Genomic DNA, 8,297 nt, shown 5'->3' with positions numbered 1-8,297 from the left:
AGGGCTCCCAGAGGACAAGGCACAGCCCGAACAGCCCTGCCCCGGCCCATTGCCTGGGCACTCCCTGGGCAGGGCTGTGCCTCTGCAAGGAAAGCAGAGCGGGAGGGAAACGGTTTTGGAAAAACCCAGCTCTACAGAGATGGAGAAACTGAGAGTTGTTTTTAAAGATTTTATTCCGTTATCAGTATCCTAGAAGGGTGAGACACAAGAGATGTAAAGCTCGATGCCATTCTATCAAAACCCAAAATATTTCTTTGTTACAATACCTTATAAACGCTTTTCAGCTATCAGCTTTTTCCACACAATGCTGTTAATACTCCTAACACCAATCACCGATTATTTTACCCGACGTGGTCTCACTACAATTCATCTCTCACAGTTCTAATTCTCCAAAATATCTGCTCTGTTTGCAAGGCCATCATTTGGAACTTGTTTCCAGCTCTATTTCTCTCTCAACGTCTTCTCTATTCCATTTCCAAGCCAGCACACCTCATCTCAGAGTTTGCACACAGATGGACAAGACTCTGTGAGCTTTCAGCCAGGCTCTGAGAATCCTCTACAAATCCATTTTTCACACGCAAGAAGGGCAGAAGGTTCCTCTCTCAGGGTTTTGTCCTACCTTGGGTATCACCGTGCCCTCCCCACCCAAACATGCTACACGGGATGATGAATTTCCTTTTAAAAGGAGCCTCACAATGTGTCGGGCTTGTGCAAGAGAGGCAGAACCACTGAGAGATGCTTAAAGCGTCATTTATTGCCTCAGTCTCGTGATGGAGTGAGAATGCCTTCACCACATAAGTTAAGGTCAGTTGTCCGTGGTCAGAGGTCGCCAGTGGTCACAAGATCACAGATTTCAAGGTCTTTAAAGGTTTATTGGCCAATAAACTACTGCCACGAAGAATGTGTTGATTAATTTGTATCACCAACAGTTAATTAATTTGTATCACACGTCCTGCCACAATGCAATGTGGACTTTCTTAACCAACCAGGTAATGACATACAAACTTGCTCGCTACACCTTAAAACTTTTTATTATTTCTGTTATTACTTCTATATCCAAACTTCAAAACCTTAAAACTTTCCACTACCTATCTTAATATGTTTGTATCTAAACTACTAATCTGCATTCTTACTTAGCCTCCAGATCTGGAAGCCTTTCCAAGGTCTCAGGTCAAACCCTGTATTCATTTCGATATTTGGGCCTGCACAGGGTTTTGAGAATTTTCTGTGCTTGGATTTCCCACATCACAGCAGTTGGAGTGTTCCTGGAAATTTGATTCACGGCTTGGGACAAATGACCCCGAAGAAAAACCTGGCTTCGTGCACTTCATCTGAGGACGACTTCAGCTGTGCCCAGGGGTGCCTGGGCTTGGGAATGTGTCCTGGCTGTGTCAGCACCAGCCTGAGCTTCCAGGGGTGATGTGACCATTCCCACCTCATCACCACTGCCTGAGCACCCCCTGCCAAAACCCTTCAGCAGCTGGATTCGGGCTGCTCTGCTCCAAAGAGCCCATCTGAGAGGGCAGTGCTTGCTCTGAGACCCAAAAACTGCTCCGCGCCTCTGGCTGATGGGAAGAGGCAGCCAGCGTGTCCTGGAGAGCAGGGCAGGCTGTTCAGGCTTGGGGACACATCTGGATGTGGGGACACATCTGGGTGTTCTGGCCACGGGGTGTATTTTTTCTAATTACAAAGCAAGGAGGTGGCTGCTGGCTGAGACAATGAGAAATTGTCCTGTTTTACATGGAGAGCACAGAAAAACCTTTGAATTCCAACGCACCAGAGCCTGGACAGTGAGTAATAGGCCCTTCAACAGGTGCTAGCTTGAATTTACCTTGGGAAAAATACGTGCAGTGAAAGGAAATTAATCAGATAATCCAACATTTGACTAAAGCCCTTTCTTGAACCCTTTGATCTCCTCAATTAGCTGCTACCAGGCTGCCTCGGAGAAAAAATGCCTTCAAACGTAACAGGTGGGTGAAAACCAAGAGTTAGCAGCCCCAGTGCTCAGAGCTGGGCCAGGAAGGGGGGCAGCAGGTCAGACACAGCCTGGCCCGGCTGGGGGACACGCAGAGGTTGCTGCAGGCTCTCCCTCTTCACCCACAGCAAGGATGTGCTGTTCTCCTGGCACCGGGCTCGGGCACAAAGGCGGCACTGAGCCGGCTGTGCTCTGCACATCAGCCCAGCCTGCAGGGATGGCCTGGCTGCACTGAGCACCCCGAGGGGGCTGTGGTGGTGCAGGAGATTAAACCAAAATCCAGATTCCCCTGGTGGCAAAGCTCGTCCATCACGGTGGGCTGGCTGTGTTTAAAGCCAGCTCTGCGTGTGCCCAGGCCAAACACGGGGCACCCCATGGCCATCCCCCGTCCCAGGCACTCCTCACTTACCCGCTCCATCCTCTGCTGGATGAGACTCTGCTAAAAGCGGCTCTTCAGCCCCATGGAGGGGATGTTTTTGTGCAAACACAGCCTCTGAGAAAGCCTGGGTAAATGCCTCTTTATTTTGCTCACAGCAGGCAGCGCAATTTGTCTCTAATGAGCACTAACTCGCTCTCTGCTCTCACCGGGAGCGATTATTCAGGACTCGCCGGTGGCACGCAGGGCTGGGACATCCAGCCAACAGCCCGTGCCCAGCCCGGCCTCGGTGACAGCTCCTGCTGGACGCTGTGACCGGGTCACCCTGCAGGAGGAGTCAGGGTGGCACAGAACCTGGCACAGGGACCTTGTCCCTCCTGGGGTGAGCAGGTTCCACCTTCTTGCAGCACCAGTGACCGGTCTGGCTGCCCCAGCTCCAGCTGGGGGTGGACACTGGTCCCTGCATGGTGGCTGTCACAGATGGACAGTGGCTTTCGGGGTGTGGCTGCCAGCCCGTGTGGCAGGAGACACCGGTGCAGGCTGAGGGACAGGCAGTCTGCCCTCCTCGGTGAGGAGTTCCTCCTCTAAGATTTTCCTCCTCCTTCATGCGTTTCTTAGCACGTGAAGAAACAGCTTCAGTGATCCCCCATGTCCTGGGGTGTCTTTATGATGTTTGTATCCCCAGTTTTCTGTCATGTTTGTGCTGGATATTAATTTTTACACCTTTCAGACTGGTTCTGGGAGTGAAGTGAGGGAAAGAAGAAGTGCGGGGTTTGTTTGCAGGAGCTGCTCTCACTGCTCCACGCTCTGCTCGTGGGCTGTGCTGTCTGCAGACAGACAGTGAGAGAGAGAGCTCTTCTTTGCTTTTTAGTTAGTTTTCAGCTAGCTGAGGCAGAGAAGTTCCCTGGACTGTTTTCTCTTCTTTTTCTTGGAGCTGTTTAAACATTTGTCCCTAAACCAGGGTGCCGCAGCTCTGCAGAGGAGCAGAACTCAAACACCAGCTGGGGGCTCATCTTCACCAAGGGATATTGAGACCCCTCCCTGCTCAAAAAGCCAAATTTCCTGTGAGTTCTCCTTGTGCATGAGGGATATGGAAACCAAGATCCTGCTGCCCGTGGTCAGGTGTGTTTCTTCCCCTCCAGTCCATGCCCTGTGCCAGTGCAGGTGAAGAATTCTGTGGTGTCCCAGAACTGCAGGTGGGAGCTGTGCCTGGACAGGCGGAGCAGAGCAGATCCCCGAGGGATTGAACTGCTTCACAGCCTCTGTGGCCTTGCCAAAATCCCAGCTTTGGGACAAATCCCTGCAGAACGCTGCCGGGAGGTTCCTGGGGAGTTGCTGATGAAAATGTGAGGAGCGTTCCGCAAATCCAGGACAGCATCCTGTCGTTAACCCCGCAGGCAGAGCCGCAGGGTGAGTGTGGGGGTGAGCTCAGCACGGCTTTCAGCCATTCAAACAATCAGGAGAGGGCTCAGGATGCAGCTCAAAGTGCATTTCAGAGGTTGGGATCTTCAGATGATCCAAAGATCAGTTCCACTCGAGTAAAAACAGTGTTGGTTGATCCAAAAGCTGCTTAATGAAATGAGAGGCTTGTAAGTATTTAAAAAAAAAAAAAAAAAAAAAAAGCTGTTGGGGTTCTCTCCCAGCCTGCTGTCCTACCCCATCTCACAAATATGGGATATAAATCTTTTTCAACAGAGCAGGCAAGGGGTTCTGCTGGCAATCCCTCTGTTCTCAGCACCCCACTGCTTGAACTGCTCCTTCTGCCTCCCCCTGCCCTGCCCAGAGGGCACGTCTCAAACCCGGTGAGACCTTCATTTCCCGAAGTTCTTGGTTGTGCTGCACAGAGGAAAATAGGAACGAAGTTTCCTGCAGCCCTGACCTGAGCACAGCACAACAGGTTAACACCAGCCCTGCTGCCTGAGGCTTTTCCTGTTAGACAGCTGCAGTCAGGGAGCCAAAGAATCCTAAATTAATCTCAATATTTATATTGGGCTTCAAAGGAGGTGGGGGAGAGCAGCCCCATATCAAAGGTGATTCAACGAGAAGGTTCCTTGCAGAGGATCCCACAACTGAGTGCACAGTAGTTGGAACAGAGCGATGGCTGCTGGACAGGAGTGCCTGGGTGAGTAGTGTGGGGTTTTTGTCACTAACGAGGTGCTGGTTTATAGCAGCGATATCCCAGGATTTAAAGCTCCCTCAGTGTCCTTCTGTGCTGCTTTGCCTCTGTTGAACTCGGGTGGTGTCAGGCGGGGGGCTGGGGCAGGTGTGGGGTCCTGGCATTCCTCAGTGCTGAGATTCTCTCCCGTGACTATCCCAAACTTCACTCAGTGACTGCTTTCAGGAAAGGTTCTGCCTCAAACTGAAAAACTGGGAGCTGATGTGAAAATAAATAGGGGAAGGTTGGAAGCTGGAGCTGGGATTGCACTCAAGGAGTGTTTATTAGAAAGATGATTTATTAAAACCGATTCCCCTGTGGTTGCACGTCCCAGAACATTTAGGGAGCACCAACACGGGAGCAGTGGTGCAGCCAGAGGATCCACCCACGACTGCAGCTCACGTTTGCTGTGTCCCCATCTCATTCCCTGCACAGCCAGACCTCCTCCAGGGCAGCCCTGGGCTGGGTGCTGAAGGGATTCTGCTGCCTGCAGAGCCCTACCCCAAACCCAGGAGCAATTCTGGGCGTGGAGAAGGGCAGAGGCGCTGGCTGCTGTTGGATGGGGTGGTGGGCAGGGTGCTGCCTGGGCGTTCAGCCCCGTGCACTGACTGGATGTTCACTCACAAAAGGTGGTGTTGATTCAGCCCCATTCTCTGCTGAAGGTGATTTCCAGCTAATTCAGAGCTGCAGCTGATGTTTCTCCTGTAAGCCCAAAGGCGCTGTGTGATGGTAAATCTTCTAAAAATCCGTTCCTTTCATAAAACCGGCCCTCAGAAAGCACCGGCACATTTGCTCTTGCCCTCCCCAAGGCTCAGTTCTTTGTACAATGAGGATAACACGGGCCCTTCATCTGCGTGTCTGGAGATAAACCTGCCTTTGCACGGCCTCATCCCTGCCCGATGAATGGCACGGCAAAGGAAATGATTCATCCCTGAAATGTGGACAGTTGAAAAGGCATCTTCCCCCAGGGCTGGGGATTTGTCTCTCATCTGCTGTGAGCAGCAGGCTGGTCAGCCAGGGAGAACAACAATGGGTGGGATTTGCTCCTCCAGAGAGCCCCCAGCCCCTGAGAGGCTCTGACAGACAGTGACAGTGACAGTGACAGTGACAGTGACAGTGACAGGCACAGTCTGATATTCCTAATATCCAACCTAAACCCAAGGCAGTTCGGGGTTCCCTCTCCTCCTGTCCCTGTTCCCACCCCCAGCTGCTGGAAAAAGAGGAAAAAGAAGAGGAGGCTCAGGGGGAACCTGTGGCTCTGCACAGCTCCTGACAGGAGGGGACAGCCGGGGGGGTCGGGCTCTGGGAACAGGGAACAGGGACAGGAGCAGAGGGAACGGCTTCAGGCTGGGCCAGGGGAGGCTCGGGGTGGAGATTTGGGAATATTCCTCCACAGAAAGGGTGCTCAGGCATGGGAATGGGCTGCCCAAGAAGGAGGTAGATCACCATCCCTGGAAGGGTTCAAACAAAGTGAGGATGTGGTTTAGGGCTGGGGTGATGGCTGGACTTGGGAATCTCAAAGGCATTTCCCAACCAGAGTGACTCCAGGACTCTGTGGCTGTGGCAGCCCACTGGAGCTCCACACTTTGGAAAACCACGCTGGAGCTGCTGGGAACTTTGGGGGGCAAGAAGCCGAAGGGATTTTGAAAGGCTCTGATGAACTCAGCTCCCCCCAGGCCTGTCCCTGGGCAGCCCCTGCTGTCCCAGCCCCACCAGCAGAGCCTGCCAGGGCTGCCCAGCACCCTCCCCAGGCTGTATTATGTTTTGGTTGGATATTAGGAAGAAATTCCTCATGGAATGAGCGGTCAGCTCCTGAGCTTTGTTTTGATTGCTGCAGATCCAGCTCCTAAGGAGCTCTGAGCAGCAGTGTGACCCTAAATCATCTGGAGTCAGCCCTGAGCTGATTTCTGACCTGCTGTAGTCTTGTGCCCAGCAAGGAGAGGCAGCAAGGTGAGCAGAGGAGCCTTCCTGGCCGTGTTTGGGTGGCAGGGACACGCACTGCAGGTCACCTGTGGGGTTTGTCCCCTGTCCCCAGCAGCCCCGGGGTCACTGCGGAGCTGAAGCTCTTCTGGCAGTGGCCGAGCTTTGTTGGCAGCCCTGAAGTTGAAATGAAAATAAATAAAAAAGCTCTTCCCGAAGCTGGAGGTAGAACAGAAGAGCTGCTACCTGGCATCTGGACAAGGATAGAGGATGGGGAATGCATCGTATTCCCCCAGTGTGCTCCTGACTCACTCTGTGCCTGGCCTGAGTCACTTCCCAAGGTCTCTCCTTCCAATGCCCTCAATTCCCTCTGCAGGGAATAGAAGTGCTCCTGGAAGCTCTTCCAAGCCCCATCCATTATTAAATGCCTTTAAGTGAGTGACTGCCGGGGGACAAACACCTTGTGGGCACAGAGATCTCCTCCGTGGGCAGAAAACGCTCCCAGGATTGAAGGCAGCTTCAAGGCACAGAAGGACTGGCTGAGCTGTGGGTTCTGACTGGGAAAACAGCTGAGAGAAAGGTGGATTCTGGTTCAGAGGGTTCCTGTGGCACGAAGGCAGTGTTGGCAGCCGCCCAGCCTCTACTGAATGGGGCACATCCCCCGCTCTGTGTCCCCTGGACAGATTTTTCCGTGGCAGTGGATCTGGCCCCAGCTTTCACAGCTGCTCCTTCTGAGCCTGGATTAAAGAGCTGTTTAACACCTTACACTTTTCACCCCCTAAAAGCGCTCATGTGCAGTGACCCTGTCACCTCAGCATCTCACTTTGAATTAAAACACTGCGCTCTGTAAAAACCTCCTTGAAAAGCGTTTCCGCAACTTGGTTTCGAGCTGGAATGCTTTTCCACTCGGACATCCACGTCCAGCCCAGCAGCCCTGCTCTGGTCCCTGCAGGTCTGGGAGAATGGGTGGCACTAGGACACCTCCTCTTCAAAGGACCCAGCCCAGCCCTGACGCAGATTTTCCCCCTTTTGTTGCTCTTTGCATCCCAAACACTTTGAGTCTCCTGGAATTTTTAGCAGTGACCATTTCACTCTTATTTCTGGATCGCTGAGCTCAGTGTTGTAAAGTGTTGTGTGGCCTTGCCCTGGGTTCTGCCAAACACCACCTGAAGTGGAACTTCAGGGGCTGGAACCCCTCTCTGCGCTCCCCCAGGTCCTCCCTGCTGCAGCCCTTTGACCCCAGTTCCCTCAGGGATAAAACCATTCTCCCTCAGGTTATCCAGCAGCACAGGGGAGAGCTGAAGCTCATTGCACCTCCGCAGCGTCCTGCCGGCCCCGCTCAGGAGAACTTTGGAGAACTGATTGGAGTTGGTTTGACAGGAATCTGCTTTTTTTAAACCCGCGCTGGCAGGTGTTAATTATCCTGTAGTCCTCAATTTCCTCATCATTTTCCAGCGTCTTTCCGAGGCAGTTTGGGAGCAGAGCTAATCCTTAGGTTTGGGAAACATTCCTGAGTTTTGGGTTGTTTGTTTTTTTTTTTTTGCTGGGGCCCAGGGAGAGTGGGGGGAGCTGCTGGGAAGATGTGACTGAACTCCCACTTCAGCGGCACCTTCGGGGCTTGTGAGACAAAATTTCACGGCTCCCCCTGATTTTTCCTGGCAAGATGATGAAATGCAGTAAATAAATACATAAAAATAATGAGTCTTCCAGACCTTGCAGCATTCATTTTAATAGATGCTATTTAACTACACACAGAATCACAGATATCTACCTTTCAAACGCTGGTTACAAAGATCGGGAAGGCTGCCAAGAAAATGGCTTTTATTTCCCCCCCCCAAATAGATATCAAAAAGAAACAATTTATATGTTGA

The sequence above is a fragment of the Hirundo rustica genome, chromosome 18 (genome assembly GCF_015227805.2).
Source record: "Hirundo rustica isolate bHirRus1 chromosome 18, bHirRus1.pri.v3, whole genome shotgun sequence".
NCBI lineage: Eukaryota > Metazoa > Chordata > Aves > Passeriformes > Hirundinidae > Hirundo > Hirundo rustica.
The sequence above is the reverse complement of the archived record's forward strand: the minus strand, read 5'-3'. Positions refer to the sequence as shown.